The following is a 14,500-nucleotide window of genomic DNA, read 5'->3' as shown; positions in this document are numbered from 1 at the left end:
AGCAAATGGTGATGGATGGATCAACAGCCAAAAAAGATCTCCCCGTCGGGGAATCGAACCCCGGTCTTCCGCGTGACAGGCGGAGATGCTGTCCACTATACTAACGAGGAAGACGCAAGCTCAAGAGGTGACGTCAGTTAAACACACAGCGGTCCGGCGGTTTTGGACAGTTATCTTTATATATTGTTCCTTCAGCTGCCGTTTTCGTCTACGGCCATACCACTCTGAACACGCCCGATCTCGTCCGATCTCGGAAGCTAAGCAGGGTCGGGCCTGGTTAGTACTTGGATGGGAGACCGCCTGGGAATACCAGGTGCCGTAAGCTTTTTATCTTCCCTGAGGCAGAGGGCAAACTATATGGAATCTTTTCATCCAAAAGTCGGAAAATATAGAATAGATGGTTGTCATTTTGAAGAGTTGTGATCGATGGCTTTTCTTGAGCTGTTGATTGATTTCAAAGGCTCATTTTTCATTTTTTCGCCATTGACTGTTATGGACAGAAGCATTTTTGTATTTTTATTTTACCAGATAAACAATTGAGATTAATAATCTCTTTTACAATGGCGACCTGGCCAAGCATGGATTACGCCAGAGTGAAATGAGGTGTGTCATGAAAGGAACGTTGATTGAGGTGATTGACAGCAGGTGCGTTCTGCCATTGATCAGGTATCAGGCGGTGGGTGAGGCCTGAACATAATTAATAAAAGATGAGAAACGTTTCTGCACAACAAAACACAAAACGAAAACCATCAGGACAAGCAACAATCCTTGAGTTGTGAGACTCGAGCAAATGGTGATGGATGGATCAACAGCCAAAAAAGATCTCCCCGTCGGGGAATCGAACCCCGGTCTTCCGCGTGACAGGCGGAGATACTGTCCACTATACTAACGAGGAAGACGCAAGATTGAGAGGTGACGTCAGTTAAACACACAGCGGTCCGGCGGTTTTGGACAGTTATCTTTATATATTGTTCCTTCAGCTGCTGTTTTCGTCTACAGCCATACCACTCTGAACACGCCCGATCTCGTCCGATCTCGGAAGCTAAGCAGGGTCGGGCCTGGTTAGTACTTGGATGGGAGACCGCCTGGGAATACCAGGTGCCGTAAGCTTTTTATCTTCCCTGAGGCAGAGGGCAAACCATATGGAATCTTTTCATCCAAAAGTCGGAAAATATAGAATAGATGGTTGTCATTTTGAAGAGTTGTGATCGATGGCTTTTCTTGAGCTGTTGATTGATTTCAAAGGCTCATTTTTCATTTTTTCGCCATTGACTGTTATGGACAGAAGCATTTTTGTATTTTTATTTTACCAGATAAACAATTGAGATTAATAATCTCTTTTACAATGGCGACCTGGCCAAGCATGGATTACGCCAGAGTGAAATGAGGTGTGTCATGAAAGGAACGTTGATTGAGGTGATTGACAGCAGGTGCGTTCTGCCATTGATCGGGTATCAGGGGGTGGGTGAGGCCTGAACATAATTAATAAAAGATGAGAAACGTTTCTGCACAACAAAACACAAAACGAAAACCATCAGGACAAGCAACAATCCTTGAGTTGTGAGACTCGAGCAAATGGTGATGGATGGATCAACAGCCAAAAAAGATCTCCCCGTCGGGGAATCGAACCCCGGTCTTCCGCGTGACAGGCGGAGATGCTGTCCACTATACTAACGAGGAAGACGCAAGCTCAAGAGGTGACGTCAGTTAAACACACAGCGGTCCGGCGGTTTTGGACAGTTATCTTTATATATTGTTCCTTCAGCTGCCGTTTTCGTCTACGGCCATACCACTCTGAACACGCCCGATCTCGTCCGATCTCGGAAGCTAAGCAGGGTCGGGCCTGGTTAGTACTTGGATGGGAGACCGCCTGGGAATACCAGGTGCCGTAAGCTTTTTATCTTCCCTGAGGCAGAGGGCAAACCATATGGAATCTTTTCATCCAAAAGTCGGAAAATATAGAATAGATGGTTGTCATTTTGAAGAGTTGTGATCGATGGCTTTTCTTGAGCTGTTGATTGATTTCAAAGGCTCATTCTTCATTTTTTCGCCATTGACTGTTATGGACAGAAGCATTTTTGTATTTTTATTTTACCAGATAAACAATTGAGATTAATAATCTCTTTTACAATGGCGACCTGGCCAAGCATGGATTACGCCAGAGTGAAATGAGGTGTGTCATGAAAGGAACGTTGATTGAGGTGATTGACAGCAGGTGCGTTCTGCCATTGATCAGGTATCAGGCGGTGGGTGAGGCCTGAACATAATTAATAAAAGATGAGAAACGTTTCTGCACAACAAAACACAAAACGAAAACCATCAGGACAAGCAACAATCCTTGAGTTGTGAGACTCGAGCAAATGGTGATGGATGGATCAACAGCCAAAAAAGATCTCCCCGTCGGGGAATCGAACCCCGGTCTTCCGCGTGACAGGCGGAGATACTGTCCACTATACTAACGAGGAAGACGCAAGCTCAAGAGGTGACGTCAGTTAAACACACAGCGGTCCGGCGGTTTTGGACAGTTATCTTTATATATTGTTCCTTCAGCTGCTGTTTTCGTCTACGGCCATACCACTCTGAACACGCCCGATCTCGTCCGATCTCGGAAGCTAAGCAGGGTCGGGCCTGGTTAGTACTTGGATGGGAGACCGCCTGGGAATACCAGGTGCCGTAAGCTTTTTATCTTCCCTGAGGCAGAGGGCAAACCATATGGAATCTTTTCATCCAAAAGTCGGAAAATATAGAATAGATGGTTGTCATTTTGAAGAGTTGTGATCGATGGCTTTTCTTGAGCTGTTGATTGATTTCAAAGGCTCATTTTTCATTTTTTCGCCATTGACTGTTATGGACAGAAGCATTTTTGTATTTTTATTTTACCAGATAAACAATTGAGATTAATAATCTCTTTTACAATGGCGACCTGGCCAAGCATGGATTACGCCAGAGTGAAATGAGGTGTGTCATGAAAGGAACGTTGATTGAGGTGATTGACAGCAGGTGCGTTCTGCCATTGATCGGGTATCAGGGGGTGGGTGAGGCCTGAACATAATTAATAAAAGATGAGAAACGTTTCTGCACAACAAAACACAAAACGAAAACCATCAGGACAAGCAACAATCCTTGAGTTGTGAGACTCGAGCAAATGGTGATGGATGGATCAACAGCCAAAAAAGATCTCCCCGTCGGGGAATCGAACCCCGGTCTTCCGCGTGACAGGCGGAGATGCTGTCCACTATACTAACGAGGAAGACGCAAGCTCAAGAGGTGACGTCAGTTAAACACACAGCGGTCCGGCGGTTTTGGACAGTTATCTTTATATATTGTTCCTTCAGCTGCCGTTTTCGTCTACGGCCATACCACTCTGAACACGCCCGATCTCGTCCGATCTCGGAAGCTAAGCAGGGTCGGGCCTGGTTAGTACTTGGATGGGAGACCGCCTGGGAATACCAGGTGCCGTAAGCTTTTTATCTTCCCTGAGGCAGAGGGCAAACCATATGGAATCTTTTCATCCAAAAGTCGGAAAATATAGAATAGATGGTTGTCATTTTGAAGAGTTGTGATCGATGGCTTTTCTTGAGCTGTTGATTGATTTCAAAGGCTCATTTTTCATTTTTTCGCCATTGACTGTTATGGACAGAAGCATTTTTGTATTTTTATTTTACCAGATAAACAATTGAGATTAATAATCTCTTTTACAATGGCGACCTGGCCAAGCATGGATTACGCCAGAGTGAAATGAGGTGTGTCATGAAAGGAACGTTGATTGAGGTGATTGACAGCAGGTGCGTTCTGCCATTGATCAGGTATCAGGCGGTGGGTGAGGCCTGAACATAATTAATAAAAGATGAGAAACGTTTCTGCACAACAAAACACAAAACGAAAACCATCAGGACAAGCAACAATCCTTGAGTTGTGAGACTCGAGCAAATGGTGATGGATGGATCAACAGCCAAAAAAGATCTCCCCGTCGGGGAATCGAACCCCGGTCTTCCGCGTGACAGGCGGAGATACTGTCCACTATACTAACGAGGAAGACGCAAGCTCAAGAGGTGACGTCAGTTAAACACACAGCGGTCCGGCGGTTTTGGACAGTTATCTTTATATATTGTTCCTTCAGCTGCCGTTTTCGTCTACGGCCATACCACTCTGAACACGCCCGATCTCGTCCGATCTCGGAAGCTAAGCAGGGTCGGGCCTGGTTAGTACTTGGATGGGAGACCGCCTGGGAATACCAGGTGCCGTAAGCTTTTTATCTTCCCTGAGGCAGAGGGCAAACTATATGGAATCTTTTCATCCAAAAGTCGGAAAATATAGAATAGATGGTTGTCATTTTGAAGAGTTGTGATCGATGGCTTTTCTTGAGCTGTTGATTGATTTCAAAGGCTCATTTTTCATTTTTTCGCCATTGACTGTTATGGACAGAAGCATTTTTGTATTTTTATTTTACCAGATAAACAATTGAGATTAATAATCTCTTTTACAATGGCGACCTGGCCAAGCATGGATTACGCCAGAGTGAAATGAGGTGTGTCATGAAAGGAACGTTGATTGAGGTGATTGACAGCAGGTGCGTTCTGCCATTGATCGGGTATCAGGCGGTGGGTGAGGCCTGAACATAATTAATAAAAGATGAGAAACGTTTCTGCACAACAAAACACAAAACGAAAACCATCAGGACAAGCAACAATCCTTGAGTTGTGAGACTCGAGCAAATGGTGATGGATGGATCAACAGCCAAAAAAGATCTCCCCGTCGGGGAATCGAACCCCGGTCTTCCGCGTGACAGGCGGAGATACTGTCCACTATACTAACGAGGAAGACGCAAGCTCAAGAGGTGACGTCAGTTAAACACACAGCGGTCCGGCGGTTTTGGACAGTTATCTTTATATATTGTTCCTTCAGCTGCCGTTTTCGTCTACGGCCATACCACTCTGAACACGCCCGATCTCGTCCGATCTCGGAAGCTAAGCAGGGTCGGGCCTGGTTAGTACTTGGATGGGAGACCGCCTGGGAATACCAGGTGCCGTAAGCTTTTTATCTTCCCTGAGGCAGAGGGCAAACCATATGGAATCTTTTCATCCAAAAGTCGGAAAATATAGAATAGATGGTTGTCATTTTGAAGAGTTGTGATCGATGGCTTTTCTTGAGCTGTTGATTGATTTCAAAGGCTCATTTTTCATTTTTTCGCCATTGACTGTTATGGACAGAAGCATTTTTGTATTTTTATTTTACCAGATAAACAATTGAGATTAATAATCTCTTTTACAATGGCGACCTGGCCAAGCATGGATTACGCCAGAGTGAAATGAGGTGTGTCATGAAAGGAACGTTGATTGAGGTGATTGACAGCAGGTGCGTTCTGCCATTGATCGGGTATCAGGGGGTGGGTGAGGCCTGAACATAATTAATAAAAGATGAGAAACGTTTCTGCACAACAAAACACAAAACGAAAACCATCAGGACAAGCAACAATCCTTGAGTTGTGAGACTCGAGCAAATGGTGATGGATGGATCAACAGCCAAAAAAGATCTCCCCGTCGGGGAATCGAACCCCGGTCTTCCGCGTGACAGGCGGAGATACTGTCCACTATACTAACGAGGAAGACGCAAGCTCAAGAGGTGACGTCAGTTAAACACACAGCGGTCCGGCGGTTTTGGACAGTTATCTTTATATATTGTTCCTTCAGCTGCCGTTTTCGTCTACGGCCATACCACTCTGAACACGCCCGATCTCGTCCGATCTCGGAAGCTAAGCAGGGTCGGGCCTGGTTAGTACTTGGATGGGAGACCGCCTGGGAATACCAGGTGCCGTAAGCTTTTTATCTTCCCTGAGGCAGAGGGCAAACCATATGGAATCTTTTCATCCAAAAGTCGGAAAATATAGAATAGATGGTTGTCATTTTGAAGAGTTGTGATCGATGGCTTTTCTTGAGCTGTTGATTGATTTCAAAGGCTCATTTTTCATTTTTTCGCCATTGACTGTTATGGACAGAAGCATTTTTGTATTTTTATTTTACCAGATAAACAATTGAGATTAATAATCTCTTTTACAATGGCGACCTGGCCAAGCATGGATTACGCCAGAGTGAAATGAGGTGTGTCATGAAAGGAACGTTGATTGAGGTGATTGACAGCAGGTGCGTTCTGCCATTGATCGGGTATCAGGGGGTGGGTGAGGCCTGAACATAATTAATAAAAGATGAGAAACGTTTCTGCACAACAAAACACAAAACGAAAACCATCAGGACAAGCAACAATCCTTGAGTTGTGAGACTCGAGCAAATGGTGATGGATGGATCAACAGCCAAAAAAGATCTCCCCGTCGGGGAATCGAACCCCGGTCTTCCGCGTGACAGGCGGAGATGCTGTCCACTATACTAACGAGGAAGACGCAAGCTCAAGAGGTGACGTCAGTTAAACACACAGCGGTCCGGCGGTTTTGGACAGTTATCTTTATATATTGTTCCTTCAGCTGCCGTTTTCGTCTACGGCCATACCACTCTGAACACGCCCGATCTCGGAAGCTAAGCAGGGTCGGGCCTGGTTAGTACTTGGATGGGAGACCGCCTGGGAATACCAGGTGCCGTAAGCTTTTTATCTTCCCTGAGGCAGAGGGCAAACCATATGGAATCTTTTCATCCAAAAGTCGGAAAATATAGAATAGATGGTTGTCATTTTGAAGAGTTGTGATCGATGGCTTTTCTTGAGCTGTTGATTGATTTCAAAGGCTCATTCTTCATTTTTTCGCCATTGACTGTTATGGACAGAAGCATTTTTGTATTTTTATTTTACCAGATAAACAATTGAGATTAATAATCTCTTTTACAATGGCGACCTGGCCAAGCATGGATTACGCCAGAGTGAAATGAGGTGTGTCATGAAAGGAACGTTGATTGAGGTGATTGACAGCAGGTGCGTTCTGCCATTGATCGGGTATCAGGGGGTGGGTGAGGCCTGAACATAATTAATAAAAGATGAGAAACGTTTCTGCACAACAAAACACAAAACGAAAACCATCAGGACAAGCAACAATCCTTGAGTTGTGAGACTCGAGCAAATGGTGATGGATGGATCAACAGCCAAAAAAGATCTCCCCATCGGGGAATCGAACCCCGGTCTTCCGCGTGACAGGCGGAGATACTGTCCACTATACTAACGAGGAAGACGCAAGCTCAAGAGGTGACGTCAGTTAAACACACAGCGGTCCGGCGGTTTTGGACAGTTATCTTTATATATTGTTCCTTCAGCTGCCGTTTTCGTCTACGGCCATACCACTCTGAACACGCCCGATCTCGTCCGATCTCGGAAGCTAAGCAGGGTCGGGCCTGGTTAGTACTTGGATGGGAGACCGCCTGGGAATACCAGGTGCCGTAAGCTTTTTATCTTCCCTGAGGCAGAGGGCAAACTATATGGAATCTTTTCATCCAAAAGTCGGAAAATATAGAATAGATGGTTGTCATTTTGAAGAGTTGTGATCGATGGCTTTTCTTGAGCTGTTGATTGATTTCAAAGGCTCATTTTTCATTTTTTCGCCATTGACTGTTATGGACAGAAGCATTTTTGTATTTTTATTTTACCAGATAAACAATTGAGATTAATAATCTCTTTTACAATGGCGACCTGGCCAAGCATGGATTACGCCAGAGTGAAATGAGGTGTGTCATGAAAGGAACGTTGATTGAGGTGATTGACAGCAGGTGCGTTCTGCCATTGATCGGGTATCAGGCGGTGGGTGAGGCCTGAACATAATTAATAAAAGATGAGAAACGTTTCTGCACAACAAAACACAAAACGAAAACCATCAGGACAAGCAACAATCCTTGAGTTGTGAGACTCGAGCAAATGGTGATGGATGGATCAACAGCCAAAAAAGATCTCCCCGTCGGGGAATCGAACCCCGGTCTTCCGCGTGACAGGCGGAGATACTGTCCACTATACTAACGAGGAAGACGCAAGCTCAAGAGGTGACGTCAGTTAAACACACAGCGGTCCGGCGGTTTTGGACAGTTATCTTTATATATTGTTCCTTCAGCTGCCGTTTTCGTCTACGGCCATACCACTCTGAACACGCCCGATCTCGTCCGATCTCGGAAGCTAAGCAGGGTCGGGCCTGGTTAGTACTTGGATGGGAGACCGCCTGGGAATACCAGGTGCCGTAAGCTTTTTATCTTCCCTGAGGCAGAGGGCAAACCATATGGAATCTTTTCATCCAAAAGTCGGAAAATATAGAATAGATGGTTGTCATTTTGAAGAGTTGTGATCGATGGCTTTTCTTGAGCTGTTGATTGATTTCAAAGGCTCATTTTTCATTTTTTCGCCATTGACTGTTATGGACAGAAGCATTTTTGTATTTTTATTTTACCAGATAAACAATTGAGATTAATAATCTCTTTTACAATGGCGACCTGGCCAAGCATGGATTACGCCAGAGTGAAATGAGGTGTGTCATGAAAGGAACGTTGATTGAGGTGATTGACAGCAGGTGCGTTCTGCCATTGATCGGGTATCAGGGGGTGGGTGAGGCCTGAACATAATTAATAAAAGATGAGAAACGTTTCTGCACAACAAAACACAAAACGAAAACCATCAGGACAAGCAACAATCCTTGAGTTGTGAGACTCGAGCAAATGGTGATGGATGGATCAACAGCCAAAAAAGATCTCCCCGTCGGGGAATCGAACCCCGGTCTTCCGCGTGACAGGCGGAGATGCTGTCCACTATACTAACGAGGAAGACGCAAGCTCAAGAGGTGACGTCAGTTAAACACACAGCGGTCCGGCGGTTTTGGACAGTTATCTTTATATATTGTTCCTTCAGCTGCAGTTTTCGTCTACGGCCATACCACTCTGAACACGCCCGATCTCGTCCGATCTCGGAAGCTAAGCAGGGTCGGGCCTGGTTAGTACTTGGATGGGAGACCGCCTGGGAATACCAGGTGCCGTAAGCTTTTTATCTTCCCTGAGGCAGAGGGCAAACCATATGGAATCTTTTCATCCAAAAGTCGGAAAATATAGAATAGATGGTTGTCATTTTGAAGAGTTGTGATCGATGGCTTTTCTTGAGCTGTTGATTGATTTCAAAGGCTCATTCTTCATTTTTTCGCCATTGACTGTTATGGACAGAAGCATTTTTGTATTTTTATTTTACCAGATAAACAATTGAGATTAATAATCTCTTTTACAATGGCGACCTGGCCAAGCATGGATTACGCCAGAGTGAAATGAGGTGTGTCATGAAAGGAACGTTGATTGAGGCGATTGACAGCAGGTGCGTTCTGCCATTGATCAGGTATCAGGCGGTGGGTGAGGCCTGAACATAATTAATAAAAGATGAGAAACGTTTCTGCACAACAAAACACAAAACGAAAACCATCAGGACAAGCAACAATCCTTGAGTTGTGAGACTCGAGCAAATGGTGATGGATGGATCAACAGCCAAAAAAGATCTCCCCGTCGGGGAATCGAACCCCGGTCTTCCGCGTGACAGGCGGAGATACTGTCCACTATACTAACGAGGAAGACGCAAGCTCAAGAGGTGACGTCAGTTAAACACACAGCGGTCCGGCGGTTTTGGACAGTTATCTTTATATATTGTTCCTTCAGCTGCTGTTTTCGTCTACGGCCATACCACTCTGAACACGCCCGATCTCGTCCGATCTCGGAAGCTAAGCAGGGTCGGGCCTGGTTAGTACTTGGATGGGAGACCGCCTGGGAATACCAGGTGCCGTAAGCTTTTTATCTTCCCTGAGGCAGAGGGCAAACCATATGGAATCTTTTCATCCAAAAGTCGGAAAATATAGAATAGATGGTTGTCATTTTGAAGAGTTGTGATCGATGGCTTTTCTTGAGCTGTTGATTGATTTCAAAGGCTCATTTTTCATTTTTTCGCCATTGACTGTTATGGACAGAAGCATTTTTGTATTTTTATTTTACCAGATAAACAATTGAGATTAATAATCTCTTTTACAATGGCGACCTGGCCAAGCATGGATTACGCCAGAGTGAAATGAGGTGTGTCATGAAAGGAACGTTGATTGAGGTGATTGACAGCAGGTGCGTTCTGCCATTGATCGGGTATCAGGGGGTGGGTGAGGCCTGAACATAATTAATAAAAGATGAGAAACGTTTCTGCACAACAAAACACAAAACGAAAACCATCAGGACAAGCAACAATCCTTGAGTTGTGAGACTCGAGCAAATGGTGATGGATGGATCAACAGCCAAAAAAGATCTCCCCGTCGGGGAATCGAACCCCGGTCTTCCGCGTGACAGGCGGAGATGCTGTCCACTATACTAACGAGGAAGACGCAAGCTCAAGAGGTGACGTCAGTTAAACACACAGCGGTCCGGCGGTTTTGGACAGTTATCTTTATATATTGTTCCTTCAGCTGCCGTTTTCGTCTACGGCCATACCACTCTGAACACGCCCGATCTCGTCCGATCTCGGAAGCTAAGCAGGGTCGGGCCTGGTTAGTACTTGGATGGGAGACCGCCTGGGAATACCAGGTGCCGTAAGCTTTTTATCTTCCCTGAGGCAGAGGGCAAACCATATGGAATCTTTTCATCCAAAAGTCGGAAAATATAGAATAGATGGTTGTCATTTTGAAGAGTTGTGATCGATGGCTTTTCTTGAGCTGTTGATTGATTTCAAAGGCTCATTTTTCATTTTTTCGCCATTGACTGTTATGGACAGAAGCATTTTTGTATTTTTATTTTACCAGATAAACAATTGAGATTAATAATCTCTTTTACAATGGCGACCTGGCCAAGCATGGATTACGCCAGAGTGAAATGAGGTGTGTCATGAAAGGAACGTTGATTGAGGTGATTGACAGCAGGTGCGTTCTGCCATTGATCAGGTATCAGGCGGTGGGTGAGGCCTGAACATAATTAATAAAAGATGAGAAACGTTTCTGCACAACAAAACACAAAACGAAAACCATCAGGACAAGCAACAATCCTTGAGTTGTGAGACTCGAGCAAATGGTGATGGATGGATCAACAGCCAAAAAAGATCTCCCCGTCGGGGAATCGAACCCCGGTCTTCCGCGTGACAGGCGGAGATACTGTCCACTATACTAACGAGGAAGACGCAAGCTCAAGAGGTGACGTCAGTTAAACACACAGCGGTCCGGCGGTTTTGGACAGTTATCTTTATATATTGTTCCTTCAGCTGCCGTTTTCGTCTACGGCCATACCACTCTGAACACGCCCGATCTCGTCCGATCTCGGAAGCTAAGCAGGGTCGGGCCTGGTTAGTACTTGGATGGGAGACCGCCTGGGAATACCAGGTGCCGTAAGCTTTTTATCTTCCCTGAGGCAGAGGGCAAACCATATGGAATCTTTTCATCCAAAAGTCGGAAAATATAGAATAGATGGTTGTCATTTTGAAGAGTTGTGATCGAGGGCTTTTCTTGAGCTGTTGATTGATTTCAAAGGCTCATTTTTCATTTTTTCGCCATTGACTGTTATGGACAGAAGCATTTTTGTATTTTTATTTTACCAGATAAACAATTGAGATTAATAATCTCTTTTACAATGGCGACCTGGCCAAGCATGGATTACGCCAGAGTGAAATGAGGTGTGTCATGAAAGGAACGTTGATTGAGGTGATTGACAGCAGGTGCGTTCTGCCATTGATCGGGTATCAGGCGGTGGGTGAGGCCTGAACATAATTAATAAAAGATGAGAAACGTTTCTGCACAACAAAACACAAAACGAAAACCATCAGGACAAGCAACAATCCTTGAGTTGTGAGACTCGAGCAAATGGTGATGGATGGATCAACAGCCAAAAAAGATCTCCCCGTCGGGGAATCGAACCCCGGTCTTCCGCGTGACAGGCGGAGATACTGTCCACTATACTAACGAGGAAGACGCAAGCTCAAGAGGTGACGTCAGTTAAACACACAGCGGTCCGGCGGTTTTGGACAGTTATCTTTATATATTGTTCCTTCAGCTGCCGTTTTCGTCTACGGCCATACCACTCTGAACACGCCCGATCTCGTCCGATCTCGGAAGCTAAGCAGGGTCGGGCCTGGTTAGTACTTGGATGGGAGACCGCCTGGGAATACCAGGTGCCGTAAGCTTTTTATCTTCCCTGAGGCAGAGGGCAAACCATATGGAATCTTTTCATCCAAAAGTCGGAAAATATAGAATAGATGGTTGTCATTTTGAAGAGTTGTGATCGAGGGCTTTTCTTGAGCTGTTGATTGATTTCAAAGGCTCATTTTTCATTTTTTCGCCATTGACTGTTATGGACAGAAGCATTTTTGTATTTTTATTTTACCAGATAAACAATTGAGATTAATAATCTCTTTTACAATGGCGACCTGGCCAAGCATGGATTACGCCAGAGTGAAATGAGGTGTGTCATGAAAGGAACGTTGATTGAGGTGATTGACAGCAGGTGCGTTCTGCCATTGATCGGGTATCAGGGGGTGGGTGAGGCCTGAACATAATTAATAAAAGATGAGAAACGTTTCTGCACAACAAAACACAAAACGAAAACCATCAGGACAAGCAACAATCCTTGAGTTGTGAGACTCGAGCAAATGGTGATGGATGGATCAACAGCCAAAAAAGATCTCCCCGTCGGGGAATCGAACCCCGGTCTTCCGCGTGACAGGCGGAGATACTGTCCACTATACTAACGAGGAAGACGCAAGATTGAGAGGTGACGTCAGTTAAACACACAGCGGTCCGGCGGTTTTGGACAGTTATCTTTATATATTGTTCCTTCAGCTGCTGTTTTCGTCTACAGCCATACCACTCTGAACACGCCCGATCTCGTCCGATCTCGGAAGCTAAGCAGGGTCGGGCCTGGTTAGTACTTGGATGGGAGACCGCCTGGGAATACCAGGTGCCGTAAGCTTTTTATCTTCCCTGAGGCAGAGGGCAAACCATATGGAATCTTTTCATCCAAAAGTCGGAAAATATAGAATAGATGGTTGTCATTTTGAAGAGTTGTGATCGATGGCTTTTCTTGAGCTGTTGATTGATTTCAAAGGCTCATTTTTCATTTTTTCGCCATTGACTGTTATGGACAGAAGCATTTTTGTATTTTTATTTTACCAGATAAACAATTGAGATTAATAATCTCTTTTACAATGGCGACCTGGCCAAGCATGGATTACGCCAGAGTGAAATGAGGTGTGTCATGAAAGGAACGTTGATTGAGGTGATTGACAGCAGGTGCGTTCTGCCATTGATCGGGTATCAGGGGGTGGGTGAGGCCTGAACATAATTAATAAAAGATGAGAAACGTTTCTGCACAACAAAACACAAAACGAAAACCATCAGGACAAGCAACAATCCTTGAGTTGTGAGACTCGAGCAAATGGTGATGGATGGATCAACAGCCAAAAAAGATCTCCCCGTCGGGGAATCGAACCCCGGTCTTCCGCGTGACAGGCGGAGATGCTGTCCACTATACTAACGAGGAAGACGCAAGCTCAAGAGGTGACGTCAGTTAAACACACAGCGGTCCGGCGGTTTTGGACAGTTATCTTTATATATTGTTCCTTCAGCTGCCGTTTTCGTCTACGGCCATACCACTCTGAACACGCCCGATCTCGTCCGATCTCGGAAGCTAAGCAGGGTCGGGCCTGGTTAGTACTTGGATGGGAGACCGCCTGGGAATACCAGGTGCCGTAAGCTTTTTATCTTCCCTGAGGCAGAGGGCAAACCATATGGAATCTTTTCATCCAAAAGTCGGAAAATATAGAATAGATGGTTGTCATTTTGAAGAGTTGTGATCGATGGCTTTTCTTGAGCTGTTGATTGATTTCAAAGGCTCATTTTTCATTTTTTCGCCATTGACTGTTATGGACAGAAGCATTTTTGTATTTTTATTTTACCAGATAAACAATTGAGATTAATAATCTCTTTTACAATGGCGACCTGGCCAAGCATGGATTACGCCAGAGTGAAATGAGGTGTGTCATGAAAGGAACGTTGATTGAGGTGATTGACAGCAGGTGCGTTCTGCCATTGATCAGGTATCAGGCGGTGGGTGAGGCCTGAACATAATTAATAAAAGATGAGAAACGTTTCTGCACAACAAAACACAAAACGAAAACCATCAGGACAAGCAACAATCCTTGAGTTGTGAGACTCGAGCAAATGGTGATGGATGGATCAACAGCCAAAAAAGATCTCCCCGTCGGGGAATCGAACCCCGGTCTTCCGCGTGACAGGCGGAGATACTGTCCACTATACTAACGAGGAAGACGCAAGCTCAAGAGGTGACGTCAGTTAAACACACAGCGGTCCGGCGGTTTTGGACAGTTATCTTTATATATTGTTCCTTCAGCTGCCGTTTTCGTCTACGGCCATACCACTCTGAACACGCCCGATCTCGTCCGATCTCGGAAGCTAAGCAGGGTCGGGCCTGGTTAGTACTTGGATGGGAGACCGCCTGGGAATACCAGGTGCCGTAAGCTTTTTATCTTCCCTGAGGCAGAGGGCAAACCATATGGAATCTTTTCATCCAAAAGT

At 45.2% G+C, this 14,500-nt stretch overlaps 37 non-coding genes and 1 pseudogene across 37 annotated transcripts; 19 read left to right on the top strand and 19 right to left on the bottom strand.

Moving 5' to 3' along the window:
• Positions 1–38: 38 nt before the first annotated feature.
• trnad-guc (transfer RNA aspartic acid (anticodon GUC)) lies at positions 39–110 on the bottom strand. The gene has a single exon. It is a non-coding gene; the product is annotated as a tRNA-Asp (tRNA).
• A 96-nt stretch (positions 111–206) lies between these two features.
• On the top strand, positions 207–325 carry LOC137917191 (5S ribosomal RNA). Its single transcript, XR_011106575.1, has one exon. It is a non-coding gene; the product is annotated as a 5S ribosomal RNA (ribosomal RNA).
• Positions 326–823: 498 nt separating this feature from the next.
• Positions 824–895, bottom strand: trnad-guc (transfer RNA aspartic acid (anticodon GUC)). The gene has a single exon. It is a non-coding gene; the product is annotated as a tRNA-Asp (tRNA).
• Positions 896–991: 96 nt separating this feature from the next.
• Positions 992–1,110, top strand: LOC137917194 (5S ribosomal RNA). Its single transcript, XR_011106578.1, has one exon. It is a non-coding gene; the product is annotated as a 5S ribosomal RNA (ribosomal RNA).
• A 498-nt stretch (positions 1,111–1,608) lies between these two features.
• Positions 1,609–1,680, bottom strand: trnad-guc (transfer RNA aspartic acid (anticodon GUC)). Its single transcript has one exon. It is a non-coding gene; the product is annotated as a tRNA-Asp (tRNA).
• Positions 1,681–1,776: 96 nt separating this feature from the next.
• Positions 1,777–1,895, top strand: LOC137917190 (5S ribosomal RNA). The gene has a single exon (XR_011106574.1). It is a non-coding gene; the product is annotated as a 5S ribosomal RNA (ribosomal RNA).
• Positions 1,896–2,393: 498 nt separating this feature from the next.
• On the bottom strand, positions 2,394–2,465 carry trnad-guc (transfer RNA aspartic acid (anticodon GUC)). Its single transcript has one exon. It is a non-coding gene; the product is annotated as a tRNA-Asp (tRNA).
• Positions 2,466–2,561: 96 nt separating this feature from the next.
• On the top strand, positions 2,562–2,680 carry LOC137917188 (5S ribosomal RNA). Its single transcript, XR_011106573.1, has one exon. It is a non-coding gene; the product is annotated as a 5S ribosomal RNA (ribosomal RNA).
• Positions 2,681–3,178: 498 nt separating this feature from the next.
• trnad-guc (transfer RNA aspartic acid (anticodon GUC)) lies at positions 3,179–3,250 on the bottom strand. The gene has a single exon. It is a non-coding gene; the product is annotated as a tRNA-Asp (tRNA).
• Positions 3,251–3,346: 96 nt separating this feature from the next.
• LOC137917186 (5S ribosomal RNA) lies at positions 3,347–3,465 on the top strand. The gene has a single exon (XR_011106571.1). It is a non-coding gene; the product is annotated as a 5S ribosomal RNA (ribosomal RNA).
• A 498-nt stretch (positions 3,466–3,963) lies between these two features.
• On the bottom strand, positions 3,964–4,035 carry trnad-guc (transfer RNA aspartic acid (anticodon GUC)). Its single transcript has one exon. It is a non-coding gene; the product is annotated as a tRNA-Asp (tRNA).
• A 96-nt stretch (positions 4,036–4,131) lies between these two features.
• Positions 4,132–4,250, top strand: LOC137917185 (5S ribosomal RNA). The gene has a single exon (XR_011106570.1). It is a non-coding gene; the product is annotated as a 5S ribosomal RNA (ribosomal RNA).
• Positions 4,251–4,748: 498 nt separating this feature from the next.
• trnad-guc (transfer RNA aspartic acid (anticodon GUC)) lies at positions 4,749–4,820 on the bottom strand. The gene has a single exon. It is a non-coding gene; the product is annotated as a tRNA-Asp (tRNA).
• Positions 4,821–4,916: 96 nt separating this feature from the next.
• Positions 4,917–5,035, top strand: LOC137917184 (5S ribosomal RNA). The gene has a single exon (XR_011106569.1). It is a non-coding gene; the product is annotated as a 5S ribosomal RNA (ribosomal RNA).
• A 498-nt stretch (positions 5,036–5,533) lies between these two features.
• On the bottom strand, positions 5,534–5,605 carry trnad-guc (transfer RNA aspartic acid (anticodon GUC)). The gene has a single exon. It is a non-coding gene; the product is annotated as a tRNA-Asp (tRNA).
• A 96-nt stretch (positions 5,606–5,701) lies between these two features.
• Positions 5,702–5,820, top strand: LOC137917183 (5S ribosomal RNA). The gene has a single exon (XR_011106568.1). It is a non-coding gene; the product is annotated as a 5S ribosomal RNA (ribosomal RNA).
• Positions 5,821–6,318: 498 nt separating this feature from the next.
• trnad-guc (transfer RNA aspartic acid (anticodon GUC)) lies at positions 6,319–6,390 on the bottom strand. Its single transcript has one exon. It is a non-coding gene; the product is annotated as a tRNA-Asp (tRNA).
• Positions 6,391–6,486: 96 nt separating this feature from the next.
• LOC137917195 (5S ribosomal RNA) lies at positions 6,487–6,595 on the top strand (annotated as a pseudogene).
• A 498-nt stretch (positions 6,596–7,093) lies between these two features.
• Positions 7,094–7,165, bottom strand: trnad-guc (transfer RNA aspartic acid (anticodon GUC)). The gene has a single exon. It is a non-coding gene; the product is annotated as a tRNA-Asp (tRNA).
• A 96-nt stretch (positions 7,166–7,261) lies between these two features.
• LOC137917182 (5S ribosomal RNA) lies at positions 7,262–7,380 on the top strand. Its single transcript, XR_011106567.1, has one exon. It is a non-coding gene; the product is annotated as a 5S ribosomal RNA (ribosomal RNA).
• Positions 7,381–7,878: 498 nt separating this feature from the next.
• trnad-guc (transfer RNA aspartic acid (anticodon GUC)) lies at positions 7,879–7,950 on the bottom strand. Its single transcript has one exon. It is a non-coding gene; the product is annotated as a tRNA-Asp (tRNA).
• A 96-nt stretch (positions 7,951–8,046) lies between these two features.
• Positions 8,047–8,165, top strand: LOC137917181 (5S ribosomal RNA). The gene has a single exon (XR_011106566.1). It is a non-coding gene; the product is annotated as a 5S ribosomal RNA (ribosomal RNA).
• Positions 8,166–8,663: 498 nt separating this feature from the next.
• Positions 8,664–8,735, bottom strand: trnad-guc (transfer RNA aspartic acid (anticodon GUC)). The gene has a single exon. It is a non-coding gene; the product is annotated as a tRNA-Asp (tRNA).
• A 96-nt stretch (positions 8,736–8,831) lies between these two features.
• On the top strand, positions 8,832–8,950 carry LOC137917180 (5S ribosomal RNA). Its single transcript, XR_011106565.1, has one exon. It is a non-coding gene; the product is annotated as a 5S ribosomal RNA (ribosomal RNA).
• A 498-nt stretch (positions 8,951–9,448) lies between these two features.
• Positions 9,449–9,520, bottom strand: trnad-guc (transfer RNA aspartic acid (anticodon GUC)). The gene has a single exon. It is a non-coding gene; the product is annotated as a tRNA-Asp (tRNA).
• A 96-nt stretch (positions 9,521–9,616) lies between these two features.
• Positions 9,617–9,735, top strand: LOC137917179 (5S ribosomal RNA). The gene has a single exon (XR_011106564.1). It is a non-coding gene; the product is annotated as a 5S ribosomal RNA (ribosomal RNA).
• Positions 9,736–10,233: 498 nt separating this feature from the next.
• On the bottom strand, positions 10,234–10,305 carry trnad-guc (transfer RNA aspartic acid (anticodon GUC)). Its single transcript has one exon. It is a non-coding gene; the product is annotated as a tRNA-Asp (tRNA).
• A 96-nt stretch (positions 10,306–10,401) lies between these two features.
• LOC137917178 (5S ribosomal RNA) lies at positions 10,402–10,520 on the top strand. Its single transcript, XR_011106563.1, has one exon. It is a non-coding gene; the product is annotated as a 5S ribosomal RNA (ribosomal RNA).
• Positions 10,521–11,018: 498 nt separating this feature from the next.
• On the bottom strand, positions 11,019–11,090 carry trnad-guc (transfer RNA aspartic acid (anticodon GUC)). The gene has a single exon. It is a non-coding gene; the product is annotated as a tRNA-Asp (tRNA).
• Positions 11,091–11,186: 96 nt separating this feature from the next.
• On the top strand, positions 11,187–11,305 carry LOC137917177 (5S ribosomal RNA). Its single transcript, XR_011106562.1, has one exon. It is a non-coding gene; the product is annotated as a 5S ribosomal RNA (ribosomal RNA).
• Positions 11,306–11,803: 498 nt separating this feature from the next.
• trnad-guc (transfer RNA aspartic acid (anticodon GUC)) lies at positions 11,804–11,875 on the bottom strand. The gene has a single exon. It is a non-coding gene; the product is annotated as a tRNA-Asp (tRNA).
• Positions 11,876–11,971: 96 nt separating this feature from the next.
• Positions 11,972–12,090, top strand: LOC137917198 (5S ribosomal RNA). The gene has a single exon (XR_011106581.1). It is a non-coding gene; the product is annotated as a 5S ribosomal RNA (ribosomal RNA).
• Positions 12,091–12,588: 498 nt separating this feature from the next.
• On the bottom strand, positions 12,589–12,660 carry trnad-guc (transfer RNA aspartic acid (anticodon GUC)). The gene has a single exon. It is a non-coding gene; the product is annotated as a tRNA-Asp (tRNA).
• Positions 12,661–12,756: 96 nt separating this feature from the next.
• LOC137917193 (5S ribosomal RNA) lies at positions 12,757–12,875 on the top strand. Its single transcript, XR_011106577.1, has one exon. It is a non-coding gene; the product is annotated as a 5S ribosomal RNA (ribosomal RNA).
• A 498-nt stretch (positions 12,876–13,373) lies between these two features.
• trnad-guc (transfer RNA aspartic acid (anticodon GUC)) lies at positions 13,374–13,445 on the bottom strand. Its single transcript has one exon. It is a non-coding gene; the product is annotated as a tRNA-Asp (tRNA).
• Positions 13,446–13,541: 96 nt separating this feature from the next.
• Positions 13,542–13,660, top strand: LOC137917197 (5S ribosomal RNA). Its single transcript, XR_011106580.1, has one exon. It is a non-coding gene; the product is annotated as a 5S ribosomal RNA (ribosomal RNA).
• A 498-nt stretch (positions 13,661–14,158) lies between these two features.
• Positions 14,159–14,230, bottom strand: trnad-guc (transfer RNA aspartic acid (anticodon GUC)). Its single transcript has one exon. It is a non-coding gene; the product is annotated as a tRNA-Asp (tRNA).
• A 96-nt stretch (positions 14,231–14,326) lies between these two features.
• LOC137917196 (5S ribosomal RNA) lies at positions 14,327–14,445 on the top strand. Its single transcript, XR_011106579.1, has one exon. It is a non-coding gene; the product is annotated as a 5S ribosomal RNA (ribosomal RNA).
• Positions 14,446–14,500: the final 55 nt, after the last annotated feature.

Source organism: Brachionichthys hirsutus, unplaced genomic scaffold, assembly GCF_040956055.1.
Source record: "Brachionichthys hirsutus isolate HB-005 unplaced genomic scaffold, CSIRO-AGI_Bhir_v1 contig_904, whole genome shotgun sequence".
NCBI classification, from domain to species: Eukaryota; Metazoa; Chordata; class Actinopteri; order Lophiiformes; family Brachionichthyidae; genus Brachionichthys; species Brachionichthys hirsutus.
This window is presented reverse-complemented; position numbering and strand designations above follow the sequence as displayed.